General features: G+C 39.5%; 2 protein-coding genes across 2 annotated transcripts in view; both read right to left on the minus strand.

The window, feature by feature from the left end:
- LOC135091219 (uncharacterized protein DDB_G0271670-like) overlaps positions 1–12,202 on the minus strand; it is a 67,148-nt gene that overhangs the window by 49,369 nt on the left and 5,577 nt on the right. The window lies entirely within an intron of this gene.
- Positions 1–12,202, minus strand: part of LOC135091471 (high affinity cationic amino acid transporter 1-like) — a 94,746-nt gene that overhangs the window by 13,827 nt on the left and 68,717 nt on the right. The gene's annotated exons all lie outside the window — the stretch shown is intronic.

Here is a 12,202-nt window from a genome sequence, read left to right on the forward strand (position 1 = left end):
TCCTACTCTTGTTGTTTGTTGGTGTTGGTGTTGGTGTTGGTGTTGCTGCTGCTGCTGCTTCTGTTGCTGCTGTTGTTGTTGTTGTTGTTGTCCACCACCTCCTCCTCCTCCTCCTCCTCCTCCTCCTCCTCCTCCTCCTCCTCCTCCTCCTCCTCTTCCTATTTCGTGTGCTATCATGTTCTCGTTCACGTTTATCATTTTTTTCTATGGTACGCTGTTTATTTCCTCAATGACATCGTATTTCTCTCACTTTTCTGTATGTCAGATGGTAAAGGCCCCACGAACACCTTCGTCAAGAGGTCTGTTGCTGTTTGCATTTCCTTTGTGTGTTTTTTTTTGTGGACTGACTGGCAGTTTCCGTGTAGTTTGGTATTTTGTCTTGTTATGATTTACTTACCTTCACTTTTGACATTCCTCCACTCTTTCTTTCTTTCCCTCGTGCCTTGCTGGGGTTTTTCTCATATTCGCTGCGCTTGTAACTTCTGCCCGTCCTGTGACTTGTTTTGTTCATTGTAGTGGTGATTTGTGATGGCGTTTCGTGTTTTTTTTAGTGAGCTTGTTGTATATAGTATGTTTATTGACAGCGATGGAAGTATGAGTCTATGAATGTATGTTTATCTATTGATTTGTTTACGTATTTGTTTAATTACTTTTAATGCGTGAAGGAAGAATGTCAGGACCACAAAAAAGAGAAAAAGAAAAAAAAACTCACTAATTTGCCACTTATTTCCCCGCCCCCACATCAAGATACATTTGTGTATAATTCTCTATAGATTTTTTTTTTGTGTGTGTGTGTTTTGTTTGTGTGCGTGCGTGCGTGCTATTTGTGTGCGTGCGTGCGTGCGTCGAAAAAAGTTAGCCAGAAAGTCGAAAATGGAAACCAATTTACGATTGGTTTCGGAAATGTCTTGATACTCCTCTTATGAAAACTTCGAATCATCAGAAGAGAAAAAAAAAATAAATAAAATAAAATAAATAAATAAAAATAGGCAGAAACCTCCAGATTTTACTACCACTGAAAGGGATGAAGGAGTAAAGGTACTTACTGTTTTATTTTATTGAGATAGACAGCATAATAATGTGAATAAATGTAAAAAGACTTGTGCAGCGATACCACGAGAGAGAGAGAGAGAGAGAGAGAGAGAGAGAGAGAGAGAGAGAGAGAGAGAGAGAGAGAGAGAGAGAGAGAGAAGGGGGAGGGAGCATGCAGTTATCAAGTCAGTAACCAATAAAGGGGATGCGTAAAAACCCATCTCTTCTAATCTCGGAGTAAATAACGACTCTCAAAATAAGTAAATAATAAATCCTAATGATGATAAGAAGGACAAGTTTCACGTGATTCACTTCAAAGAAAACGTTGAGTCTGATACAGTAAAGATTAGAAGCCTGATCAAATGTGTACAACAGCATTCGAGTCAAGCTTGAAGCGCGTAATGGGAGGCTCAGGTATAGATTGAATCAAGGAAATGTTTACCGATTTTGTTGGTCTAAAGAACGCTTTCAATTGAGCAAACTGTCGTAAGTTGATGGAAGTTCTCAAAGGCATCGGGGTTTCAGAGAGAGAGAGAGAGAGAGAGAGAGAGAGAGAGAGAGAGAGAGAGAGAGAGAGAGAGAGAGAGAGAGAGAGAGAAAGGCAAATATGTACCAGAGTAACAGACAGGGAGCGACGTAGAGACACGAGAGAAAAAAAGAATGGGAAGAAAAAACGCTGAAAGTGAAAGAGAGGAGGAAAGAAAAAATGCTGAAGACTAATATAAAACTGCAAAACAAGAGAGAGAGAGAGAGAGAGGAGAGAGAGAGAGAGAGAGAGAGAGAGAGAGAGAGAGAGAGAGAAGAGAGAGAGAGAGAGAGAGAAAGCGACAGGTAGCAGTGAACGGGAAAGAAAGAATGAGAGAGAGAGAGGGTGGAGGGAGAGGAAGATCATTATTATATCCTGAGTTCCGCCTTGAAGGAGAGACACGCGGCCTCATCCACAGCCTTGAACTCTGGAGGGCGAGTGGCATGAGGGACACAAAGCAAGCCAGGCCAGTGAATGGGAGAAAAGGTCGCGAGGGGGAGAGGAGACGTCTGAAAACTGAGCAACTTTTTTGTATACTACCTTCCTTTTAGCATTGTGGAACATTATTGGAGGTGGGAAGGGAAGTTAAAAGAAGCTTAGAACATTGGGGAACGGGTTTAGAATCCCTTCCTTTTATCATTGTAGGTTGTAAGAAGTGAAAAGGAAAGTTAAAAGACTTTTAAAACACCGAGGAACATTTTAGAATACCTTCCTTGTAGTGCTGTAGTTTATGAAAAACGAGTTATTGAGTTAAAAACTATTGAAAGATTGGAAAACAGATTCAGAATGCCTGCCTTTTAGCACTGTAGGTTATTAGAGGTGAGAAAAGGTAAATTAAAAGACTTAAAGCACTATGGAATACTTTTAGAATAGCTTATTTTTAGCACTGTAGATTATTAGAAGTGCAGATGGAACTTAAAAGACGCTTGGAACACTGACGGACGGTTTTAAAATAATTTACTCTGAGCATTGTCGAATTATTATAGATGAAAATAAAGGTAAAAATGGAAGTACAATAATTGTTAAAGTTATTGTGTCTTTTGAATTATGCAGGTTATGAATAACGAATAAGATAAGATAAAATTAAATAAAAGAGAATAAAGTAAAAGAAATAAATGAAGTGCACTAAAGCCGTTACTAAAGATTCAATCTCTTTTTTGCTATTTGTTATCTTTTAATAACTCTTTCACTGCTATTTGGCACATCTTTCCTAGAATCATAACACTTTAGACTTTTATTTGTGTCTTACAGTCAACTCGAAACATTATTCTTGCTTGAATTTAAAAATCAATTTTTGTAATCCATTTTCCTTTTTCTTTGGTGCTTTAAAGATCTTGTACAGTGCTTTTGTTGTCGTGAATTATTGCATGTTGCTATGAAAGGGTTAATGATCTAACTTTGTAGAAGACTATTTTATGTGGTGAGAAGAAGCCACAGCAGTGAGAGGGTGGAGTGGAGTGCATGATACACTCAAGGTATGTTACGTGCATCTTTTCCTATTGCTCTTGATGGAAGACCTGCCGCGCCGCCTTGCCCTTCTCTCCCACTCTTACACGAGAGGCGAGGCTTGCCAACACACTCCCGGAACAACCTTTTGGAACCAGAACTAAAAACTTTCCTTATATTCTGCATTTCATTCCCCTCACCTTTGTTCTCACTCCTCTCCTTTCCTCTCACGACCCTTCCACTCAAATTCCTCTTTCGTAAGTCCGCTTCTTTCCTAAGTTTCCTTCCTGCTGCTGCTACTCCTTTTCGTTTTCTTCTTGTTCTTTTTTCCTCGTCTTCGTCTTCTTCTTCTTCGTTTTCGTCGTCCTCCTTTTCATACTCCTACTCCTCCTCCTCCTCGTCCTTCTTCTTCTTCTTCTTCTTCTTCTTCTTCTTCTTCTTCTTCTTCTTCTTCTTCTTCTTCTTCTTCTTCTTCTTCTTCTTCTTCTTCTTCTTCTTCTTCTTCTTCTTCTTCTTCTTCTTCTTCTTCTTCTTCTTCTTCTTCTTCTTCTTCTTCTTCTTCTTCTTCTTCTTCTTCTTCTTCTTCTTCTTCTTCTTCTTCTTCTTCTTCTTCTTCTTCTTCTTCTTCTTCTTCTTCTTCTTCTTCTTCTTCTTCTTCTTCTTCTTCTTCTTCTTCTTCTTCTTCTTCTTCTTCTTCTTCTTCTTCTTCTTCTTCTTCTTCTTCTTCTTCTTCTTCTTCTTCTTCTTCTTCTTCTTCTTCTTCTTCTTCTTCTTCTTCTTCTTCTTCTTCTTCTTCTTCTTCTTCTTCTTCTTCTTCTTCTTCTTCTTCTTCTTCTTCTTCTTCTTCTTCTTCTTCTTCTTCTTCTTCTTCTTCTTCTTCTTCTTCTTCTTCTTCTTCTTCTTCTTCTTCTTCTTCTTCTTCTTCTTCTTCTCACCTTCTTGTAGCGTTTAAAAAGAAATCGGCCAAATTTTTGCACTTAAATTCACAACTGAGATATCATCCGCCTTCATCACAAATTGCAATTAAAAATCGTTCTTGCTTACTCAGGTATGAAATGTCGCTTTGCTGAGGTGCTGCTAGTTACCGATAGATGGTGGTAGTGCTTCTCTCTTTCCTACAATATTTCCATGCAAATTCTTCACACTTCACATTATCTCTATATTTTTCCTAATGACTTGAGAGAACGATATGTGGGGAGGAGCCTTCACCCTTGCTATCCATTTCATATCACTGTATGCTGCATTATGTAATCTATAAAAAAAAGTAAAAAAAAAAAGCCACATAGAGACAAACACGTGCGTTGCTGTTTGTTTCTCCTTTATGTTACTCCTCCTCCTCCTCCTCCTCCTCCTCCTCCTCCTCCTCCTCCTCCTCCTCCTCTACCAAACAGCCTTGCAAGGACCAAAAGGTATGTTGCTGTTTGGCTTTCCTTTGTATTCCTTTGGTATTCCTCCTCCCCCTCCTCCTCCTCATCCTCCGCCGCCGCTCCCAAGCTTCCCCTCAATTTCCACATCCGTGTCATCCTTCATCTTACGTTTGTTCTCAGCCTTTTCCGTTTCATTTTCACCCCCTTCCCTTTAGTTCTTCATTTATAAGTCTCCATTTCTTGTTCTTCCTACTCTTGTTGTTCTTGTTTTTATTTTTGTTCTTTCTTTTTTTTTTTTTAATTTCCTGTTTTCTTCTACATACAGTAGTCAGAATCTATTTGCCCTGTCACTGAAGCTTATTAGCCGAGAAATACAGTAGCCCTGAAATATTGTGAGAGAGCGAGAGAAATTAGATATATAACCCTTTGACTGCTATTTGGCACACAACCTTAATTACAAACGACTCGATATGTTTCGTTTTGTTCTATAGTAATTTCTAAACAATATGTAGGCTAGGCATTGGAAAGCTCATTTATTCTCTTTCTTCTTTCCTGTATGTGCTTGTAAAGGTCTTGTATTGTTCTTTAAGTGTCGTGAATTGTTTGTTAGCTCAGTGAAAGGGTTAACATAAACAGCTACCCAGAAAGGCGTAGAAACCCAGAATAAATGACTGATGCCCTGAAGCAGCCCAGCTCATGATGCCATATATATGTATATATATATATATATATATATATATATATATATATATATATATATATATATATATATATATATATATATATATATATATATATATATATATATATATATATATATATATATATATATATATATATATATATATATATATATGAACTGGAAAAATTTGCCTTCATATCTCGGCTTTGTAAAGCTTATGGCTTCTTATCTCGGGTTTCTACAGGTTGTGCTTGCTTCTTATTTCGGCTTTCCAAAAGGTTTCGGCTTCTCATCTCAGCTTTTCTAGGCTTCTGCAAGTATCTAGGCTGGAATGGTTTCCCCTCAAGCTCAGCAACATGGCATAGTGTAAGCTTAGAGTATAATAATGATAGGCAAGACTGGCGGAGAAGGGAGTGATCGAGAAGTTCAAATCTTTTAATGTCTATAATTCTTCATTTGCTCAGATGATTTCGTTCAGGATCAATGAAATGGAATAACCAGTGCCATGGTGTTAGCAGCGGAAAGTATTAAACTTGCAGTCCACTGTAAGTTATTGAGGGTATTCAAGTGTTTTCATGTTCTTCAGGGATTGGTTAACAGCTTAAAATATTATCATGAGTACCAGAATGAGCATGACTGTGGCCTTTGGAAACTGTGTTTTAATCAATAAAGCTGAAGGGCAAGACTCCTATACACACTGGGGGTATCACTATGCGCCGCGCATCGAAGTGGATTGTTTTGTTCTCCCTCGTGTGTTTTGTGATTTTTTTTCTCAGTGGGATTGTACGACTTACAACGGATCAAGCCAGAAAACAAACCGCAAGAATACCTGAATCAAAGAAATGTAGAAAGAAGAGCGAGGGCCAACACACATCTCCAGGACAAACGCGATGAAATATCTGAGCACTGGAGAAAACGTCACCAAGCGCAACGAGAGCACAACAGAATGCATCATGAACGTGACGAGGGATCAGAAGACCATCCTCAGTCAAAATTCATTCTTCTTCTCGAAAAGGAACTTTTGGCCGATCCATACCGTGAACATGCACGTAAAGAGAAACTTCGAAGAGAAAAACAGAAAAAGCGTCATGAGAAATACAAGAGCGCAAGAAAGCTTCGCAACGGTCAACTGGTCCCCGATGTCGACGCCAAACATGAACGTGACGAGATGCGCAGAAGAGGGAAACTGAATGAAGGGAACAAAAAGAACCTTCACACCGTTGTACGAGAGCACGACAATAACGACGCACAACGGTTTTGTGATCTCATAAAGAATGTTTTAAACTGTCCAGACGTCAAGCATGAACGTGACAAGAAACACACTAATGAAAAACCGGATGAACTTGATGAGCATTCCGATCCTTTCATGAAAATCGTCATGGAACACGAGCGCAACCCGTACATCGAAGAGCTGTTGCGTGAATTCGGAATAAAAGCACTTTACGAACTCATGCGCTTGTATGATCGCAATGACATGCCCACAAAAAGTAAAGAGAAGACCAGTGATTACCAGACAACTGTGAAATGCCCGCCAACACAAGAAATGGCTTCACCACAACGTCTACAATGCTGAATGTAGAAAATACTTGCAAGGCGGCGAAACACTTCACGCTTGAAGGAGTGATCCAAGGAGCCAAGAATCTTCTCAGGGAAGGGTATAATGAAGAGGGAGAAAAAGCTCCTTATGAAAAAGAAAAGTGGACTGCGATTAAAGATGTTACGACTGCTGAGGAAAAGGCGACTCAAACTGAAGAATCAGTGCCTGTTGAAGAAGAAATCTGGACTGAGATGGAAGAGTTTACAGATGATAGAGAAGGAGAGTGGATTGACATTCATGAGTTTGCGCCTACTGGAGAAGGCAACATGACTGAATCTGATGAGTCTGCACCTACTGAAGAGAAAATAACTGAAATTAATGAGTCTGCACCTACTGGAGATGGAAACTGGGCTGATGTGGAAGGACTGGTTGAAGATGAACACTACTGGACTGATGTTGAAGTGCTGATACGTGCTGAAGATTGCATTGAAATCAGAGAAAAATGTGCCTGTTGTAGAAGACAACATGACTGAAATGGACAAGTTCGTACATGATGAAGATGGAAATTGGACTGAGACTGATGACCATGAACCTGCTGAAGAAGGGAACTGGACTGATGTTGAAGGGATGGCACTTGCGGAAGATTGCATTGACATTGAGGAGTCTGCACCTGCTGTGGAAGACAGTTGCAATAGAACTGACGACTCTGTGCATGATGAAGATGGAAACTGGACCGAGGTTGAAGGAGCAGTTAAAGATGGAAACTGGACTGATGTTGAAGAGCCTACACGGATTGGAGAAGACAACAGCACTGCAATTTATGAGTCTGTGCATGATGAAGGTGAAAACTGGACTGAGGCTGATGACCCTGAACCTGTTGAAGATGGAAACTGGACTGATATCGAAGGGCTGATTCAAGATGGACACTGAACAGAGAGTAATGATCTGCTTTAAGATGGGAACTGCACAGAGACTGATGATCCCGAACCTGCCAATGATGGAAACTGCATGGAGATTGATGGGTTAACTGAAACTGGAAACTGGATTGATGTTGAAGGGCTGGCACACGCTGTAGATTGCATTGAAGTGAAAGAAGTTTTGCCTGTTGAAATTGAGGACTCAAAAGCTGCCGGAGATGGAAACTGGACTGAGATTGAAAGTTGATTGAAGATGAAAATTGGACTGATATCGAAGGGCTCATTGATGATGGAAACTGGACAGAGATTATAGGGCTGATTGAAGATGGAAACTGGAGTGAGACTGAAGGGCTGAATGAAGATGGAAATTGGAATGAGACTGAAGGGCTGATTGAAGTTGGAAATTGGACTCAGATTGAAGGGCTGATTGAAGGGTAATTGAAAATGGAAACTGGACTGAGATTGAAGAACTGATTAAAAATAGAAACTGGCCTGAATTTGAAGGGCTGATTGAAGATGGAAACTGGACTGAGATTGAAGGACTGACTGAAGATAGAAACTGGAGTGAAATTAAAGGGCTGATTGAATGGCTGATTGAAGATGGAAACTGGACTGAGATTGAGGGGCTGATTGAAGATGGAAACTTGACTAAAACTGAAGGGTTGATTGAAGATGGAAACTGGAGTGATAGTGAAGGGCTGGCACCTGCTGATGATGGGAGCTGGACAGAGATTGAAGGACTGGTTGAAGATGGAAACTGGACTGGTGTTGAAGGGCTGGCACGTGCTGAAGATTGCATTGAAATGGAAGAGGTTGTGCCTGTCACAGAACACAACTGGACTGAAGTTGAAAAGGCTTTCTCTGTTGATGAAAAAAGCTGGACTGACAAGGAAGAACATTTTACTGTTGAAGCAGATGAAATGAAAGCAGAAAACATTGTAGCTACTGAACAAGGAAAGGAAAAGATATCTGTGAAACAAGAAGACTACTTTTCCCAAGAAGAGAGGAGATTCTTAATGTCAGTTATCCAAGAAGCAAGGAAAATTTTCAGGAACGGGTATAAAGAAAAGGAAAATCTCAAAATCAATATGACCATTTCTGTTCCTCTGAGAAACTGTAATGAAAATCAAGAAGTCATGTCTGTTGGAGAGGAAATTTCGTTTAAAACTGAAAAAAACTTGTCTGTGTTAAAAAGGAAACTTGCACTAAATGTAAAGAATAACTGTCTACTGTAAAAGAGCAAAAGCCAGCTGAAAAAGAAAAAAAAAAAAAAAACAGACTGAAATTGAGGAGCATGAACCAGCTGAAGGAGAAAAGTGGACTGATATTGAGGAGCATGAGTCAATTGAAGAAGACAAATGCCTTGAAAATGAAGAGCCTGAGTTAACTGCAGAAGACAAATACCCTGAAACTGAAGAGCATGAGAGAACTGAAGAAGATATTTGCCCTGAAAGTGATGAGTATGAGAAAACTGAAGACAAATACCCTGAAATTGAAGAGCTTGAGACGATTGAAAAAGACAAACTTCCCGAAATCAAAGAGTATGAGGCAAGTGAAGAAAATCTCCCTGAAACTGAAGGGCATGAGATAAGTGAAGAAGACAAATACTCTGAAACTGAAGGGCATGAGACAATTGAAGAAGAAAAATGTTCTGAAGTTGAAGAGCATGAGACAACTGAAGAAGACAAATACTCTGGAACTGAAGAACGTGAGACAAATGAAGACAAATGCCCTGAAACTGAAGAGCATGACCCAGATGAAGAAGAAAAAAGTGGTGATAAGGAGGAGCATGAGCTAACTGAAGAAGAAAAGTGGATTGGAATTGAGGATGAAGAAGACAAGTGTGGTGATAATGAGAAGCATGAACATGAACATGAACATGAGCATGGAAATTTGACTGAAAGTGAACAACCTGAAGGTAAAGGAATTTGGACTACTATTGAAAAAGTCAAGCCCGTTGAAGAAGGAAAATGGTGTGGAATTGAAGAGCCCGTATCTCTTGAAGATGATGAAAAGATTATAGAAGAAAACCCGTAACTACTGACAAAGAAAATGAAGGGACACTTACTGAATTGTCTGCTGAACCTTCAACAGTGGTCAGCAAGACCATGAACCTGGTGACCAAGTCAGTCGGGGAAATATTTAATAGATATGTGAAAGGAGCCAGAAAGATTGTGAGACTAGAGGCCAAAATAGTTAGTGAACTATTAATTCGATCTGTAAGAGGAGGCAGAAGGAATCTGAGATTGTTGGCCAGAGTAGCCAGTGAAATATTAACCAGATGTGTGAGAGGAGGCAAAAAGACCAAAAGACCGGTGACCAAAGGAGTCGGTGAAATACTAACTAATAGAGCTGCAAGAGCAGCCATGAAGTTTGTGAGACTGGTTACCAAGGGAGTTGGTGAAATATTAACTAGAATTGTATGAGGAGTCATAAAGATTGTAAGACTGGAGACCAAGGAAGCTAGTGAAATATTAACTAGATGTGTACGAGGAGCCATTAAGATTGTGGGACTGGCGATCAAGGGAGTTAGTGAAATATTAAATAAAATTGTATGGAGCCAAAAAGACCATGAGACTGGTGTCCAAGCCGGAGTCACCTCGATTTGTGACCGGAAGTATGAAGAAGACATAAGCGAATTGTTTTGAAGGAGGCCAGAAAGACGCGGTACCAATCCCTAATGAAGAATAGGAATTAGCAAAGACGTCCCACCAGAAATCTTCAGCAGTTACTGGAGTCCAGAACCTAACGAAGGTGCCCCACAACAGAGCGAAAGCTCCTGTGACGACCGAGGACAGCACAACAGGCGGGGCTAATGTTGATCATCCGGAGGAGCTCCTCTTCTTGACTCTTGACGATTTCGAAGAGTTGTTCTCAGGAGTGACCCGGATGGTGGACAGACGCGTGACCAAGGATGACGTCGGGAAGCTGTTTCAAGCAGTCCTATCCAAGAATGAGATTCACGGGAATGAAAAGGTCAGTTCACGGGACTCGGGGAGTGAGGAAGAGTGATCAGTGAATCCCAGTGTGGTGAACTTACCAGTTCATTAGGAACAGTTACATAAGAAAAAAAAAAATCATAAAAATCTTGTATCATAAATTAGTCTGAAATTAAATGATCATGTAATATATACGGATTTCTTTTTCAGTTTTTTGATTAATTGAAAAGTAATATGATTTGTATTGTGTATGCTCTCTAAACATTGCTGTTGTATCAAGCTCTTTGCGTCTCTAGACACAATAAAGTTACCAATATTATTACAGCTATTTTTATCCCCATCAGCACGTTTAGTCATTTGTTTACCCTGAGATGCGCTGACTCATTACTAATACAGGCAAGTCAAAGTACAAGGTGCCAGCAGCAGTTGCCCACTCTGACCAACTGACCTCTGGTCTCTTTATTATTATTATTATTGTTATTATTATTGTTATTATTATTATTATTATTATTATTATTATTATTATTATTATTATTATTATTATTATTATTATTATTACCATTATATTTTTTTTGTACTCGTAATAACTGATACCGGAAGCAAACACACACTGTGCCACCGATATCGAAGTAAAATAGAAATACTTGGTATCGCATCGCCCATCGCTAGCATGTCATCCTTCCTTTCCTTCTTACCTTTATTATTCACTTTTCCCGTTTGGTCCACTCGTTATCTTCCTATTCACTACTCGTAATATTACCTCCTCCTCCTCCTCCACCTTCGTCTCTCCATTCCCCGCACTTCACTTTTCTTTGACTCTTTTGTGCCTCACCTCAATCTTCTTTAGGGTCTTTCCTTCCCCTGACCAAACTTGTCCTACTTGAGCAAAATTTTTGCCTTTCTTCCGTCAACCTTCCCGTGGGTGTAGCGCGTGGGAATTCCCGCTACTTGTTTACATGCTCCGTGCGTCTTACTTGTGTACGTACGGCTTGAATAGAGAAGAAAGAGTGTTTGTTTATTTATGTACTTGTCTTATCATTGATTTTGTGGGTTTGTGAGTTTGTGAGTTTTTATTATGTTTGTGCATAGTTGTTTATTTATTTTTTATTTGTCGTCGTGCATAGTTGTTTATTTATTTTTTATTTGTCGTTCTGTATTTATGCATAGTATGAGACTTCGAAAAGGAGTGTTTTTTTCTTTTCTTTTTTTTTTCTTTCTTTTCTTCTTTTTCTTTATTTCCTTTTTCCGTTTGCTTTTTTTTTGTTTGTTCGTTTCTTTTTTCCTTTTTTGTTAGTCATCTAGTTAGGTTTAGTGATTTAGTTAGTTAATCTGACAGTTTTGTATATTTAGATATTTTTCTACACTTTTCTTCTTCTTTGTTTAACCTTTCCGTGTTCTTCCCTCTCTCCTCTCTCTTTTTTCTTCCTGTTTCCTCATCCATTTGTACCATTTTTTTTTGTTTATATCAAGTTTTAACCATCAGTCTCTCTCTCTCTCTCTCTCTCTCTCTCTCTCTCTCTCTCTCTCTCTCTCTCTCTCTCTCTCTCTCTCTCTCTCCTAGCCGGATATCAGAACTGGTTTTGTCCATTTTATTGTTGTTCTCCCTCTCATTCTCTCCTCCCCCTCCTTCCTTCCCCTTCACGTTTTTTTTTCTTTCTCTCTCTTTCTCCCTCTTATGTCCCCCCCGTCCCATCCTCTTTTCTGTTCTCCTTTCCTCCATGCTAACGAAGGAGGGAGGAAGGGCAAGGGAGGGATG

The sequence above is a fragment of the Scylla paramamosain genome, chromosome 37 (assembly GCF_035594125.1).
Source record: "Scylla paramamosain isolate STU-SP2022 chromosome 37, ASM3559412v1, whole genome shotgun sequence".
Classification (NCBI taxonomy): domain Eukaryota; kingdom Metazoa; phylum Arthropoda; class Malacostraca; order Decapoda; family Portunidae; genus Scylla; species Scylla paramamosain.